The sequence below is a fragment of the Hemicordylus capensis genome, chromosome 1 (genome assembly GCF_027244095.1).
Source record: "Hemicordylus capensis ecotype Gifberg chromosome 1, rHemCap1.1.pri, whole genome shotgun sequence".
In the NCBI taxonomy this organism is placed as follows: domain Eukaryota; kingdom Metazoa; phylum Chordata; class Lepidosauria; order Squamata; family Cordylidae; genus Hemicordylus; species Hemicordylus capensis.
Genome location: NC_069657.1, coordinates 105,666,678 through 105,684,254, shown reverse-complemented (window position 1 = coordinate 105,684,254; position 17,577 = coordinate 105,666,678). Strand labels below are relative to the sequence as shown.

The 17,577-nt window shown below is 42.0% G+C and overlaps 1 protein-coding gene across 5 annotated transcripts in view; it reads right to left on the bottom strand.

The window, feature by feature from the left end:
- ANO3 (anoctamin 3) overlaps window positions 1-17,577 on the bottom strand; it is a 291,826-nt gene that overhangs the window by 138,520 nt on the left and 135,729 nt on the right. The window contains exon 1 of one of the 5 annotated variants that reach the window (XM_053283694.1): window positions 14,692-14,703. The exons of the other annotated variants lie outside the window; for them this stretch is intronic. The gene's annotated coding sequence lies outside the window, so the exon portion shown is untranslated. Of the gene's footprint in view, window positions 1-14,691; window positions 14,704-17,577 lie in introns of those variants that run through there. 5 annotated transcript variants of the gene reach the window in all.

Here is a 17,577-nt window from a genome sequence, read left to right as displayed (position 1 = left end):
CCCTTGCCGATAGGTTTTCTGGCACTGGCTTCCAACTGAATTGAGAACTCTTTATTTCTTGATTGGATTGTTGTTATTCAAATCAGGTTTTGTCATGGGCAACTGTGCCCCCATTGGCTGTAAGGAGCGAGGGGGGAGGGGGAACAAAAAGGAGGGAATTTCAAAATGCTTTCAAAGGGCCTGAGAGGCATAGAGATCCCTTAATGTGCCTTGAGGAGGATACATCAGGAGAGGAAGGAATCAAGGAAGGCTTGATTATGTGGTTTTCTTTTCTCTTTTTGATTGATTGATTAAGTGATGTCAAGTTGATGTCAGCTCTTAGCAACCACATAGATAGATTCTCTCCAGGATGATCTGTCTTCAACTTGGCCTTTAAAGTCTCTCAGTCAGTGGTGCATTCATTACTGTTGTAATTGAGTCCATCCATCTTGTTGCTGGTTGTCCTCTTCTTTGCTTTCCTTCAACTTTTCCCAGCATTGTGGACTTCTCAAGGGAGCTGGGTTTTCGCATAATATGTTCAAAGTATGATAGTTTGAGCCTGGTCATTTGTGCCACGAGTGAAAATTCTGGATTGATTTGTTCTATAATCCATTTGTTTGTTTTCTTGGCTGTCCATGGTATCCTCAAAAGTCTTCTCCAGCACTAAAGTTCAAAAGCCTTAATATTTTTTCTACTTTGCTTCTTCAAAATCCAGCTTTCGCATCCATAGAGTGTCATGGGGAAAACCATTGTCTGAACGATTCTAATCTTTGTAGGTGTAGACACGTCACAGAATCTAAATTACCTTTCCAAGGCCTTCATTGCAACCCTACCAAGTACTAGTCTTCAGTGTATTTCTTGACTGCTGGATCCTTTACTTTTCTCTGCACTGTGGTGACACACAAGCAACCCAATGAGGTTAACAGAGTACTCACCTGCAAGCCTAGTGGTTCCCCTGATCCCTGGAAAGCAGGCTAAACTCCCTTAGCCCACTTTCCAGTGATCATGAAAATACCCTCACTGTCTTGATTTGCCTCTGCAGGACACCTTATTGGCATTTTGCTGATTTGGGTTGCTAAAGTTGCCTTGTCCAGGGTTCCACCATCTGGGTTCGGGAGGGATGAATCTTGTCTCTGGTGTACATGCATATAAATGCTACAATACTATATAGTGCACAACTTGTCATTTAACGTGTTAGAGTTCTGAGCAGTTTCAGTTCCCCTTCAGCCTCAGTATAGGAAAAGGAGAGCAGGGAGGTTGGGGCACCTTGTTACCCCTGTGAACTCAGTGTGTTAGACCTTCAACATTTGTGGGTGTAAGGCTCAGACACTCTCAGTGCAGTTCACCTCCACTGATCATCAGTCTGTTACCTAAATAGGACCTGGTATATGTGTTACATGAGAGCTCCATCACTAGATCCAACTTCCTAATGACCTTTTACTTTTTCAAAAAGCAGCTGAAGGGGAAACCGTTTGGGATTAGAACCATGGTACAGAAGGAAGGGGAGGTTTGGCCCTTTTTTCCGTACTGATCTCCATGCCAATTACCCCACTGAGTACATGTTTGTTTTTCTTGTGAAAGTCAAATTCCAATGGCATCAAAACCTACAGATGAATTATACTGACAGGCTAACATTATGTCATACATTCACATTAAACAAATAATATGTGAAGGCAGTTGCTACCTACAAACAATCATGGGGACATGATTTTAACTGGAATCTTTCTCCTGGGTTGGAGAAGTAAACCACAAGTTGTGTACTGAATAAAACTCTGGCCGCTTCGCACATAGCATGAAAGCCCAGTTAGACGAACCTGTGGTTACTCCACAAACTGGGACTCATCTTACAGATGATTGTCCAACTGCAGTTCTGCATCCCCCAGCTTCTGGGGAAATGGAGCCTCCCCTCCTTCTGCATCCCAGCAAGCTCCTGCTCTCATTGTCAGACTGTGGGCATCATCAGGACGTCAGTAGAGCAGTTGTCACTGTCCACTGTCTTTGAGGGGGTATTTCTGGAGCAACTGTGCCTTTTCGGCATCAAGCATCGAAAGTAGGGATCGAGCACTGTGCTCAGTAGGCATTTAAATTCTTTCCCTCACAGCGCTTACACCATCACCCTTCCAGGAGCCTTGCAGCCATACAATCTCACAGAAGCACCAATACTGGTCCCGGGGGCACAAGTGTAATGTTACTCCAGGAAGCAATAATGATGAATTCCTAGGAGGGAATATGTATATGAAGCCAGGCAAAGGATCCTGGGGTTTAGTCCATTGTGACAAGGAATGCTCTTGGAATGGTACACATGGGCCAAGCAGTCTAGGAAGCTCTCACACACTCCTGACTCCATGGTGGCATGGTGGCTGGGGATTAGCCCTTTCATGAGACGGCCAGTCCACTGGTGAGTCTTCAATGTGCTTTGGGACTCCATCAGACAGCACGATCCCCTCCCCACTCAACCTTTCCAGACTTACAAGAAGTCCGGCCTGCTCCCTGTGTCCCAGTGGGTACTGGTGGGCAGAGTTGGATAACAACAGGGATGGCTCTTCGTCCACATTCCAACTTTCCAGGCTTGGACTGGCATTGCGGCATATGTAGATCGGCTACCCTAGAGCATCCCAGGGCAAGGTACCCATTGCTTTCAGTGATCCCTGCCAAGGCAGGTGGCTGTACTGGGCAAAAAGAAAACAGTGATATGTGTCATGGGGGGACGAGACTTGCAAGAGGGAGCATATGGACTGCTTCATTGTAGCAGTCACTAGGAAAGGGGAAGGTGTTGCGGGGGTACCCTTCCCCAGGGTTTGCATGGATTAGCAACTAAAAGCCCTCTGGCTCACATGCATGTCTCCATGGTCTTTCAATCTCATGAGAAAGTGATCTTCTTCAGAGCATTATACATCCTCATCACAGAGGAAGAACCTCTCCAGTGACCAGACTGAATAATGCTCTATATGGATGGCTCTCCTCATGACTTATACAAGAGAACAAGGGGGAAGGGGCTGGGCTGGGTTTGCACCAAGGGGGAAGGGGATGGTAGAACAGTAGAACACAACCACTTAAGTATCATAGGGGCTGTCTTTTAGCCAAGAGTTGGGATTCTCCCAGTTATGGTAGATTGCCTGTTGCCCGTGTGTGTGGTACTGCACCAGTCTGGGGTACCTCCAAGTGGTGGTTGGTTGGGGGCAAGGCAAACCATCTGGATACACATATATCTATGTGTGGGGTGGAAGGAACCACACCATACAGTTGGAGGGGGAAGTACTGTGTGCAGGAATCTTGGAAATACTGAGACTGTCCAGGCATCCAGGGAAATCAGTGCCCTGCTGCCTAACCAGACAGCATACACAATACCGTTGTAACGGTGCCTTTTTGGGTGGCAGAATTTATCAGCTTTGTTATAAATGCAAGGGTTCCTTGCATGTGTTCCCCCTTCCCTTCCTCTGATGGCAGCTGTCAAAATCTTTTATATGGTAATTGTAAGGAAAGGTCCACCACGCCATGCAATGTGCCGAAGTCTGTGTTGCAGGTTGCTCAAGGAATCCAAGTAAATGGACAGATACAAACAGCAGATATGTCCAGGTTTGTGTTTTCACTGCTTTTATTTTGTTGGGAAACAGGAGGTTTCCATGGGCAGGGTCTCCATAGGTTTATTCTGGGGGTCAGCAATTAGCAGTGTGAAGGGAGCAGCATTGTAACTGTGATGACGTTGAGTAGGGTGCACCTTCTCAATCAGCGCAGGCATGCTTTTGAGTAGATTGCAGCAGTATGCATGCATATTACTTGTATCTGTGATTGATTGTGCAGTATGTGAGCCATTCTTGGGGACTTTTCTCCCCATAGCACATCTCTGAGCTGTGATTCGTATCCAGGACTTGGACAAAAAAATAGATGAAATGTTAAGGGGCAGTGGAAACTCACTGAATAATTAAGGTTTGTTTACTTGCTTGTTTGAACGTTTGTTTTATATAACATTCATTTTCTTTTCAAGGGGTTGAAGTCTACTGGATTGGAAACAAGCTGCCAAAGCCAGGAAAGAAAAAACATATCATCAGGTCAAGTGAAAAGAGGATAGCAAGGACACATGAAGGATATATTTCTGCATTGCCCAACATTTTCTACATTTTGGTGCAGAAGAAAATAAAGATGCCTTTATTCACCTTGAATATGTTGCTGTTCAACAACTTTGCTGTACTTTTACAAAATGTTTTAGAAGAGGTTGTTGGGAAGTCTAGGAAGGGTAGCTATTTTTCCATTACAAGCTGGGAGAAAACTTTCAGAATGCAGACAAGCTTTTGCTGAGAGTTCTGCCAGAAATCTTGCAAGGACCAGATCAAGGTGAAAGGAATAGGGATGTGCAAACAGGTTCAGTGTTGAACAGGTTCAACATGTGACCTGTTCATTTTGATGGTCCGATATTGAACCAAACCCCCTCCCCCACTATTCAGTTCACTATCGAACTGAACGCCCCTGGCTTTTGTGTGTGTGTGTGGGGGGGGAGGTGTTCTTGAGTTTAAAAAAATTAACTCAAAAAAATCAAATTTTACTTGCTGCTACCCGATCTGGGGGCTTAGATGGGTGGGTGTCTTCCGAAGTTCCCCCTCTGACCACCTCCCTCCATTTATGTACAAATCACCCAATTCAGGCAGTCTTTGGCCTGTTCCGGGCCTGCCCTCCATTGCGGTGGCCATTTTGGAGGCTGCCACACATGTCTAATGGGCCTCTGCATGGCTGGGTCTTGACCAAGGTGCATTGTGCATGTGTGGCAGCCTCCAAAATGAACTCGTGTCTCTTGAGTTCAAAATGCAGGATATATTAAATTTAAGTAATAATAAAAAATAACACGATATCATGGTTATTTTTTGTGCTATATCACAGTTCACTAAGGAGTGTACTCATTCTGGAGAGGCCTGGAGGATATAAAACTAGTAGTGGTGGTGAAACATGAGAGCATTCTTAAGGTACCTGAAGGGCTGTCACATAGAAGATGGAAAAGACTTGCTTTCTGCTGCTTCAGAGGATTAGATTTAATGGACTTAAGCTACAAGAGGGTAGATCTTAATCACTGAAGCAGTTCAGCAAAGAACTCGTTATTGGGAGTGGGGGAGGTCTTCAAGCAGAGGCTGGATAGCCATTTGTTGGGGACACTCTATCTCTTGATTTCCTGCCTCAAGCACGAAGCTGGACTAGATGGCCTACAAGGCCCCTTCCACTCTGTAATTCTATGGTACATTATATTGATAGTTCAAATAAAATACACTGGTTAACATGATCCATAAGCCTAATGATGAAGGAATGACTTGTAGCACCACTGCTGCAGTCTGGGAAGCAGTGGTTGTGCAACAACAACAAATATTTATATACCACTTTTCAAAAAAAGTTTCTAACATAATTTACATAGAGAATGAAGGAATGAAAGAAAGAATGAATAAGATGGATCCCTGTCCCCAAAGGGCTCACAATCTAAAAAGAAATATAAGATAGACACCAGCAACAGTCACTGGAGGTTCTGTGCTGGGGGTGGATAGGGCCAGTTACTCTCCCCCACAAAATAAAGAGAATCACCACATTAAAAAGATGCCTCTTTTACTGCATTTATTTTATTCCCATTGTAGCAAATGGGAAACAGTGTAGCAACGCCACCAGTGCAACTGCCAGTTCTCTCCAGCAGCACCACCACTTCCGGTCTGCAACAGCAGTGCCACAAGATTCTCTGTCACCATTAGGCTTGCAAATCTTGTTAGCCATTTATTTTAGGATAAAAAATTCTGTAGCTACCATTTACATAATAGCAAAATGTAGTCTCTCTGTACTACTGCTAATAATACTGCTAAATGTCAAGTTATTCCTCAGTGCATTTCTTAATATGACTGATTTCCTGTCAATATGTATATATTTATGCACATGCATCTGTGTCTCTATTAAAATAATGGAATTAGCCCACAATATCCATCTTTTGTCCCATTTCTTGGCATATTTTAGCCTTTGCTTTCATATCCCAACCAAAGCACACAGTTGGAAGAATTCATATTACTGAATGAGCGCTGAGAAGTCCTTGATGTGTAACAGCATACCAGATGGTGGTGACTACACGAGTGCCATAACAGAGGAACAGTTGACTTAAACTCTGTGACATTATATATTTTGGCCCATGCACAGGATACACATGGTGGGGGGACCTGTTTGTTTATAGGGATAGTTGTGGATGTGGCAGATCCAGCTGAGCTTCAAAAAATGAGGAAACTTGATGGCCCATGATGTGCACACCATGAAGGCATGAGACCCAATGTCCAGTCTGAGATATTGAACTGGTCTATGAAATCATGGTCATGGAAACACAATTTGGCTAGGTCCTCCAATGCTCCAGTGCACTACCTTCATAGGTGGCAACAGCAAAAACTGGGGATTAGTGTTACAGCAATGTTTAAGAAGAATTTGGTAACATGCCTTTGACCATTTCTTCTTCTCTTTAGCCCTTCCAGGCGTAAAGACAACAAGGGCACAGGCTGTTAACTCCCCCCTCCATTCCCTCCCCCTCCCCCTTTTTCCTCATGAACACTCCGACTGCAATGGGCACATGCCAACTTGATGTTATGATACCATCTATTTTCTAATTTGTAGAAATTCAAAACATAATTTCTTTGACAAAACCATCAAAGAGCATCGTACAGAAGACATACCATCTAAAGAAATTGCTTCCCTGACAAAATTGAGTCAGTCTGTACTTTCCAATTTGGATGCAGAAAATGCCATTATATACACAGGGGAGGAGATCCAACTGTGATCTTGAAGTTTCATGTCTGCTTTTCTGCTTTTACTTCTCATGAATCAGCCATTTCCCCATGGATTCAATTTTTAAAAAATGACACACTTGTTGAACAGGCGATTCTGAGTGTAGAACTGCCCCTTCTAGTGCAAATAGTGCAAACAGAAAGCTTTGAAAAGTCACAGAAGGTTGGAGAGGGGTCTTGGGTGAAATAATATGGTAGAATGATCCTTTACCTCTTCACCCATAATACACAGGTACTATGCGATACTACAAAATGTACTGTGTAGTACTGAAAAAGGTAACTCCCATTGCCAAGAAAGGTTGCAAGAGGAGGAAGCAATAAGAATAATCTGCATGTGTTGAACGAGATAGGTTGATCCAAGTAATTGTTGGATGGGAGTGAAGAACTGAAGGGGAGATTCAGGGATTGCCTGCGCATAGAGCAAACGGAGGCAATCACAGTGGTGGACTGGCTGTCTCTGCTAAGCTGGCAGTGGATTTGCTACCTTTCAAAACATCTCCTGGTGGTGGCATGCTAGCTGTCACTGCTATGCTCCTTATTCTCTTCCTTCTAGTTGGAGAAGGGAGCAGAAGAAAGTGTGTTGAAGTCAGCAGAATGCTGGCCCAGATTATCTCATGGAGATGCCCTAGGCTAGCATTTTAGTTGATTTAATATACATTTTCCTGCTTCTTTGCAAACCCAGAACAGGAGCCTAGGAAGAAAAGAGTGGAAATAATCTGGGATGGGAAGGCTGGAATAGCTGCTTGGTGCTCTTTGCAGATTGTGGGGAAGGCAGCAGCCCACTTATACAACCTGAGGAGCTAGTGATTCTTGGGCGGCTGCTGGGAAGGTGTGCTATTGGAGACTTATTGTTGTCCTTCAGAAAGAAGAGTGACATTGAACAAAATGAAATGACACATTCATTTAAAATTTGGGGGAGGGGAATGATAAGCTCAATTTAAAATTGAGTTTTAAAATTAAAATTAAAATTAAATTTTGAGGACAATTTTAATAACACTAAATCTAAAGATTCAATGATAAATTCTAAGAAAATAATTTTAAATATAAAGTTGTCAAATTCAATTGATTGTATTTGAGTAACATTCACCCTAAAGTTATTTCCGTTCTAAAATGAACATTTCTGTGTACAAGGTGGAGGAGTGGGAATTGAGAAACACTCTGCTTGTTTTCAGGAGGTGGAGATGCTTTGTTGTGGGAGTATCAGGTTCTGTCCATCTGTATACTTAAAGGTTTGTTTGTCTACCAAGAATTGCTGTCCCTGGGTAAAATATTGTAATCTTTTGGTGCCATGAAGTGATGAAGGAGCAAACAGAAGTTCATATTTCCTAAACTCCTGTAAAACCAACAGAACAAACTGCAGTCCAACTTATACTTCAGATAGAAATACTAGATACATGACCACAAATACTAGCTGCTGCTCAATTCAACTCAGCTGCTGCTCAACTAAAAAACCAAAATGAGCTAAGTACATTCCATTGGGTTAAGTGGGAGTTGCTCCCTAATAAAAGCCATATTCAGACATTATGTTTTACAAGTGTACACGCACTTTACACGCACACATATTTTTGTGTGAATGACTGTACATGTGTCTATTTTAAAAGTGTACCTGGGTAAAGGTCCTTTAAGTGCAGGGTAAAGTGTACTGCTGTACCTGAGTTCAGCATAATGTGTGAATATGGCTTAAGACTGTAGCTGTAATCTCATACTTCTGGCTGGCCCATTTTTATTAGAAATTATAGCCCATTTCCTGCATACTGAAACTCTACAAACAATTCTTTGATTTCTAAGGTTCCATTTGCATGGAGTTCAGTGAAATGGGAGCTGCTTCCCCTTGGTATGATATAGGGATGTACACAAAACAGATTTAGCATTCTGCTCTGAGCTCAGAACAGAAAGCTATATCTGTGGAAAATTCTGTCGGAACAACTGGTCAAGATGGTTGTTCCAACAGAACAACCCTGTTCTGCGCCAAAACATTCAAAATGCCATTTTGGAATCAAAAATGATGCTCTTCTGACCTCTGCGCACATGCACCGGACATTTGCATGGTGGTGCTGACCATGCAAATGGCCACTGCATGTGCACAGAGGCCAGAAGCGCACCATTTTGGATTTGAAAATGGAGCTCAGAACGCTTAGAATGTTCTGACCTGAAACAGGCCATTTTGGTTTGAGCTCAAAGCACTCAAAACAGCCCATTTCTAGTTGGAATGTTCCAGCCATGGAATGTTTTGCACATCTCGAGTATGATCCCTCTCTGCTTTCTGGAGTATGTGAAAGAAAGAACTACATAGACAGGGAGAATGAGTCAGTACGATATGAGTCTTTTCTGTCCCATCATGGTCCTCAAATAATATAGAATCATACCATGGACAAACAGCAAATGAAACCTCATTCTTTTCCTGACACTTCTTATACATCTCTAAATTTTGTTTCGCAACTATAAAGAAAGGAAACTACATTGAAAAAGGTGGAGGAAAAGAAAATAAGCTGGTTAAATTCTGAAACCAATACTAGATTTTATATATCATGTCTTTAGTTGTAATCCTTTGCATAGAGTCTCAGCAACATCATGACACTGCAGTTCTGTTTGTTGGGAATGTAGGAAGGACAAGTAAGGACACTGATTCAACACACCCATGCATAGCTGCTGCTGATATAATTCCAGCAAAGCTTTACTACAGATTCATTTGGCCTTTATACAGTAGAATATCAGGGAACATCAGGCAGTATAAGCACCAACAATAAATCCTCATGCTAATAACAGCAGCTGGTCTGCTAATACCAGGGAAAGGGGTCGGTCATAGCTTTGTTGCTTCAAGACCCATTTGTATGTTTTGGATTAGCTGTGACACAGAAAGACACTCTGATCTTAGTTTATGCCACTCCAAAAATTCAGAGTGGAGAACAATACATAACACTTCCTGAAAATATTGCTGCCTTTTTGCTGGCAATAAGGCAACAACATTCTCACCCTATTTATCATCCCCCAGTGGCGACAAACTGCATCCTTCAGTGATACTTGTAAGACTAGCCAGTGGTTCATGCGTCCTGCTCCCCACCACCGCATCTTATATTATTTCAGTTGTAGCATTTTTTTTTCCAGTACAAGGAATGATTAAACTTCTGAGGCTATATAGTGCAGCTGTATCACTGAGGCCCCACTAAAGATACCAATAAAAGGATCCTGACCTAAACAAACATATTTAAGTCTCCTTTTATCCAATGGGAAATATTGAAAGGGATGCTGATTGCCTAATACGTCCAGTGACATCAACAGAAAGTTGTGTGTGCTTAATAATGGGCAAATTGCACCCAATGTGACCAAAGGGAGAATTGCATTATTGCTCCTTCACTGACTGCTGCTACATCTCAGTGATGTATCCAGCCGTTCCAGCTCTTTGTTGTCCTCACATGTTCCCATCTAATTTTTCTTGTGAAATGCAAAGGAAAACACTGAACAAGAATGCTTTCCTCAACCAGTTTTTACTCCCCTCTTCTTCTGCCTTTCTGCAAAAAGGTTATAAGATGCAGGGAATTGCTCTTCAGCTTATTCTCTTTCTTTATCTTTTCAGCCTGTCTGAAACAGCTGCTGGCATCACCTTATCTGACCTCCCATCACAACAGCTTTAAAATACAGTAATGGGATAACTGAGCAATCTTTCTTGAAAGAAAGTGTTGTACATTTCAGTTGTCATATTTTTTTGAACTTGATGCTCAAGTCATGTTACTTTTTTAAAAGCCCTGTTTAGGCCAGGCATTATTCTCTTTATGGGTGCTACACCTGTTTTCAGCATCCAAAAGAGTCTGCCTACAAATCTTGCTCACATAGTGCTCCACATTTATCTAAGGGGACAAAAGCTGAACTCGGAGAGAGATTCCCTCCTTGATCCAGAACACAGGCTCAGGAACAGTGGGGATAAGGTGAGGTTTTGGAGTGTGTCAGTGTAGGGGCGGGGGCCCCAGGCGTGCTCTTATGGATGCTGTTCTTTGGTACGGGAGGAGATTTACACCTGAACAGGGCTGTTGTTTGTCTACAGTACTTCCGGGGAAAGTACCTTAAAAGATGATTTATGTAAAGATTCACCCTTCTTTTGGAATATTATACTTCTATAATGAAAGGGTAAAGTTTAGGTCATAATGTAGTTAAACTTATATAAATCTGTTACAATTCATTGTTTCTTTATAGGCCTTTTGTAGACAATGGATTTGAATGCCTAATTCCCCTTTACAAGTATGTCCCTCGAGCCGGCTCGCAAATCGGAACTTTGAGCTGGGGGTGACTCGCCTCAAACTTGGACCAGCACCATTGTTCAGTTGGTTCACATTGGCTAATTCGGCTTGAGGGCGAGCCTTCAAACCTGCCTGGTTTGACCACGAGCCGGCTTGATCTTGACCCAATTTTCACATCCCATCAGGCTACACCTAACTGTTAGGCAAGGACATGATATTACACTCCTGGTGGTAGATAAAGGCTGGCATAAATATATATAGTGTTACAGCAACAATAATTATTTTAGTCATTGAGAAATGCCTTTTTTTGGTTTCCACAGTGTCAGCATTGCAGATGTCTTGCTGACAAAACGAATCAAATGCAGTAAAATGTACCTAGATCTGAACTAGCCTGCCTTTTGCACTCGTTTATAAGTGCAATGTCATTGCTCTTACGTTAAAAATAATAATTTTGTTCTGCACTCATGATCGAAAATTCATTACAATAGGAAATGTGTGTCCCACAAAGTAAGAAAATTGACGCATATAATACATCAAAAATTCACCTTCTGGGTGGAATTTATTACAACTGTAATATTCCCATTTTTTAAAATAACAAAACTTATCAGAAATATCAAGGAGCCTATCACTTGTTAGTTTAGCTCAAAACATAAAAATCCTGATAAGTTTTTATTTAAAAAATAAAGGTGGACTTTTTCTGGACAGCTTATGATCAGGAATACATTTGCAGCATTTTTATGTCAACAAGACAATGTTTTATTAGTCGGTCATTCTGGCCTTAATACTCAATCCTACTTGAGGACAGAGGCATCCTTACCCCTGGACCTTGTGGACCTGGCCCGTTGCCTCCTGCGTCCGGAGGGGCCTCCAAATGGGGGGCCTCCTGCTGCCACCCCTTGACTGCCTCTGCCTGCACCTGCTGCTGCCCCACCGCATCACTTGGCCTCCCCCATGGTGACGGTGGCAGCAGGCACAGCAGCTGGTGGGCCCATCCCTTTGGGCTGTGAGGATGCCTGAGCAGTGCCTGATGTCATGGGCTTGCGATGCTCATATTCCCACTGCACAGGTGCACTCACGGCCCAGATGGACAGGCCCACCAGCTGCTGCACCTGCTGCACCTGCTGCACCACTGCCACCCCAACCCCCCCAGCCACACACATGGCAGCGGCAAAAATAGAAAGGAGCAGCGTGGCAGGGCAGTGGTGGGTGTGGGCAAAAATGACAAGCGGCACAGCCCCCCAGGAAAGAGGTTTTGTTTTTTAAGGGGGGCCTTGCAGTGGAGGGGTCATGGTGGCAGGGATGCCCTCTGAAGCCCTTCAGGTCCAGGTGCTAAATTTACCTAGGTGCGCCCCCGCTTGAGAATATAGTAAAACCCTATTCACAAAACACTGCAAAGCAGCATTACAAATGTCTTTCTGGTTTATGATGGGTCCACAAAATCACAGAGCAGGAACATAACCTATTATAATAATCCCTTCTCAACAGCTTTTGTATTAGTTTTAATGGTCTACACATTTATCTTAATATTCCTGACATGTCCTAGGCAAAATACCAAGCACAGACTGTAGACCTAAAAGTGCTGTTATGCAAATTGTGTTAAGTAACTGGCCTGGGTATAGATCAAAAATCTGCAAAGAATACGCAGAATTACTTTCACTCTCTTGGGGGGCGGGGGAGAGGCCAAGCTTACTGCTGCAGGTATTACACAACTATTGAGGACGAAGTGGCCAACCTGAGACCACTATTTTAAAATTATAGTTTATCAGCCTTTATACTTAATTTAAAGTCCATTAAGAAGAGCTATATATTTAACATTGGTAGGCAGTGGATATATTGAGGGTCTACTAAATTTTATGGGGTTAATGTAATGAAACAGTATGCACCTTATGAGAACCGTCTTCTTTCATAATCTTAGTGGCACCAAATTACTGTTCTCTGGGGGCATAGCTAGGGGAGAGGGGGCCCACGTCTGCCCCTCTCCCAGGCGGCCCCTCGGAGTAAGGGAGGTAATGAAAAATAGGGAGGGGTGGAGCTGGGGGCCCTCAGGAGCTGGGAGGGCTAGGTTCTTTGAAACCATCTGCTCAATTATAGCTACTATCTTTAATTGCTTTCAAAAATGAACATGTTAAGATCATCCAATTTAAATTTCAAATTCACAATTAATTCACAATCAATTTTGTTTCAGAAAGACTTGTTACTTGCCCTGAGCCCATGGAAAGAAGGTAAATTGTAAAATAAGGAAGGCCTTGTCTTACACTAGTACCTCTGTGAGGCTATGCTTGGAGATTTCTGGACTAAAGACAAATCAAAGGAGTATTTAACAATGCTGAGGGTCACTGAGGCTTTTCTGAATGGTTGCACCCACTTTGTCTAGCACGGGATGCTGTTTTAGCATGACATGATGGCACACATCTCTACACAAGTCAAAGCAGCCATGACGCCACAGGATAAGACTGTACAATTGTTAAGATCCAACATTAAGCAGCAAGGTGTGGTGGAGGATAAAAACATCCTTTTAAGACTAGATTTACAGTCTATGCTACACTGTTAAAAAACATGTTGCTCACTGAGTCTATGCTTGAAGTAGGGTTTGAAAACAGGGTCCTTGCAAGTCAGAGAAAACAGAAGCAAAGTCCAAGGTGATCAAAATTATTATTATTACTACCTGATGCACAAGCACTTTCATAGGAGTGATTTATATCGGGTTGCCAACACTCCAGGATTGGTCTTGATTCTCCAGGAATTGGCATCAATCTCCAGGAGATTATTGAAAGCAATCCTGGATTTTTAAATGGCTTGATTTTGTGAGAAATAGAAATAGCATTGGTCAGACTTGGCAAGCCTCTGTTTTTAAAAAATCTAGTTTTGCTACAGCTTGGGATTTGATTTGATTTGAATTAATGATTTCTTCCTTGATTTGAATTAATGATTCCCCCCCTCCTTTTGTCTTTACCTGTTTCTTCCAAGTCCACATCTGGTACTGGATTCACAATCATTCTCATTTTTTAAGATTCTGGTTTCGCACTGATAATCATTTATTCACAATACATAGTCAGAAACTTTAAAGAAGTGCAGCCCAGGTGTCTTGATTCCAAAGCTTATTCATTTAATATAACTCTATGTCCTGACTTTTGGTGATCTTGGATCAAGGTGATGAAACACTTTATCAACTGTAGGTTAGTTATAGCATGATTTCTTCTGTGACTTAAACTCCTTTCTATTGCTTCTGCAAATAACAGTAGTAGCATCATTTAGTTTTACATGACTATTTGTACGGTTAACCTCTTCCCTTGTACTGGCAGCTGTCTGACCACTACCATACCTAAAATAAAAGGCTAATGAAGAATTGTGAATCTTTACATAATTAATGAGCTTTGCACAATCTTGGAGAGGAAACAGAAGCTATTATGCAATTCAACACATCCTTATGCTAACAAACAGATATCCCATTTCTAAAAGGTACGTCCAGTATAATCCTGCTTCTATTGTAGCCAGTCAAAAAAGCTCTCATTGGTTTTTAAAGGAGGAGTTTTGTGGTCTCATGGTTGCTCTAACATTGCAAATGATAGTACAATTTTAACTTTAAAATATCTTTTAAAAATGCCCTTGATCAGACTTGCTTAAACACAGATACAAATCTTATGCATCTATGCTCTTTGGACAAACAGCAGCTTATTTTAGAATATAACCTTTACCTGTATCCAGGAAGGCACTTGTTCTAGACAGAAATCACTAATCACATTACCTTTTTATCCATGCTTGAAATTTGGAGAGCAGCCCTCAATTGCTCTTACACACATTCAAGGGAAGGTAGAAGATCTTCCTCTTCCTAGTAGTTTTTTCCAGTCCCAGCTAAATGCTTCCCAAAGCCTGAGATTTCAGAATGCTGGAGAGTGTCTCACTGCTACAACTTTATAGAAAGAAGACTGTTGCTGCTTTCTCAACCTTCCCTGTAATGAGAACTACTCCAGTGGGATTCATAAAAAGAACCCACTGGAGGTTTCTTAAATTTGAGTACATAGTTTTATTACAGAGTCAGCGCCCAAAGACAAGCCACTGTTATCTTAAGTCATTGTACCCTGAGGCTTTATTGTGGTATGCTTGATTTACCACCTTGATATTCACTAACATATTACTTATTATCAGAAGTAGAAAGGAGGTTGATTCAACAGTACACACACACACAATTCCCAGTGGTCTGTGTAGGAGTTTTGCTCTAAGAAGGGAAAAAAAACAACCCTGCGTGACTGAATTCTAAATGTATCATTCGCAGCGCTAGTATTTAAAGAACCAAAAGGATGAAAGCTTGCTGAATAAATCTGGATATCCTCTCCTGCAAATATGAACACTTAGCCATGAACACATTTTAACAATGTAGTTAAAAGCCCTGTATTGGCTTCATGATTATATGGCGATTTAGAACTTGTGCACGGTACCTTAAGCCTATTAGCATACTCATTTGCTTCAACAAGATCTGTTTTATTTTAATAGGGTCCTTGCTAACCATTCTGAAAATAATTTGCTACTAGTGTTCTGTAATACAATTTTGAATACATTATTAAAGCAGTTTGATCTACTGATCATTTAGGCAAGAGCTATAAAGTATCCACAGATAACAGAGAAAGAAATAAAATTGTCTGGCCCCTTTAAATGGGAAACCAGGAGGAGAACTGTAAAACAAAGTTCACTTTTAAACAGACTATGGGCAAGTCCCTTCTCCACAGTGTAGGATATGTTCACCCTGTTGTTGTTTTTAAATTTGTAGGAAATGGTAGTAATATGTGGAACCACTGAATAATACAAAGAACACAGTACCTGAGTGTAGAGACTCATTCTGATGTAACATCATACAGGCTGAACAATTCCACAGTAGCTTCAGCCCTACACTCTCAACTTCCTTTCACTTTTCCTCCTCACTTTGCATTTAGTGATTCCTGACTTCTCCTCCTATTTTGTACCATAGTTTGCCCATTCGGAACCAAAAATATATAATTTGGTCTGGAAGTCAGGAAGCATTGTGTAAGTGAGGAGGAAGGAGACTCTTCAGGACCCATTCTTCCAAGGAAATTGCTGGGACCTGTGTGTACTAGGGATACCACCATTAACAACTGCCCTAATGCATAGATCAGGGCTGCTCATCATTGTCCCTCCTGCAGATGTTGACCTACAACTCCCATAATCCATGGCTATTGGCCACTGTGGCTGGGGATTATGGGAGTTGTCGGACAAAAACAATTGAGAGGCCTAAGTAGAGCAGACCAAGCATAGACCAATAGAAATTTCAGGCATTTGGCTGGGTAGTGTTGTTTGTTTGTTTGTTTGTTTGTTTGAAAGTGGAATTCATATCTGTGCACATTTGGATTCATTGAAATGGCTTCTCTTGATGTGAAGGAATGATTTCTAGCCAGGTCTGAGCTCAAATACCTTCCATTTTTGAAACGGCATCCTGATTAAAAAGTAGTGAGAAATTCTTGAGTAAATATGTCATATTCAGCTGTCAGATCAAATCATGGTACTTTAGTTAGCAGCAAATTATGATTGAAAAACTACATTCTCACTGATAATTGCTATTATTTATTATTATTATTATTATTATTATTATTATTATTATTATTATTAATTACATTTATAAACTGCCCCATCCAGAGGCTGGAAGGTATACAATAACTTTTAAAAAGACATAAAACCCACAATTAAAACAATGCTAAAACAATATAAAAACAATTCAAAAATGATTAAAACTATTTAAAACCAATTAAGATACTTTTAAAAACAACAACACTTTATAAGCCTTGGAAGGCCAGGCCAAATAAATAGGTTTTTAGGGCTCTCTTAAAGGCCAACAGTGAGCCTAAACTGCGGATATCTGCCAGGACTGCATTCCATAGACCAGGAGCAGCTGTAGAAAAGGCCCGGTTCCGAATCGCCACCAGACGTACCGGTGGCAACTAGAGACGGACCTCTCCAGATGACCTCAATGAGCGATGGGGATCATACCGAAGAAGGCGCTCTCTAAGGTAACCCGGACCCAAGCCGCTTTAAAGGTAATAACCAGCACTTAGTATTTCACCTGGAAACATACTGGCAGCCAGTGCAGCTGTTTTAAGACAGGCATAATATGGTCTCTCCGGGTTACCCCAGAGACCAATCTGGCTGCTGCGTTTTGGACTAACTGAAGTTTCTGAACTACGTACAAAGGCACCCCCACGTAGAGAGCATTGCAGTAGTCAAGCCTGGAGGTTACCAGCTAATGCACCACTATTTTTGAGATCGTTCTCTTCAAGGAATGGATGCAGCTGTCGAATCAGCCGAAGCTGATAGAAAGCGCTCCTAGCCATAGCCTCCACCTCAGATACCATGGTGAGAGCTGGATCCAAGAGCACTCCAAAGCTGCGTACCTGTTCCTTCTGGGGGAGTGTAACCCCATCCAGTACAGGAAGATCTAACTCATCCCTTAAATTCCAATCCCGCACAATGAGCACCCCCGTCTTGCTTGGATTCAGCTTCAATTTGTTTTCCCTCATCCAGCCCATTACTGCCCGTAGGCAGGCATTTAGGGAGTAAATGCCATTTCCTGATGA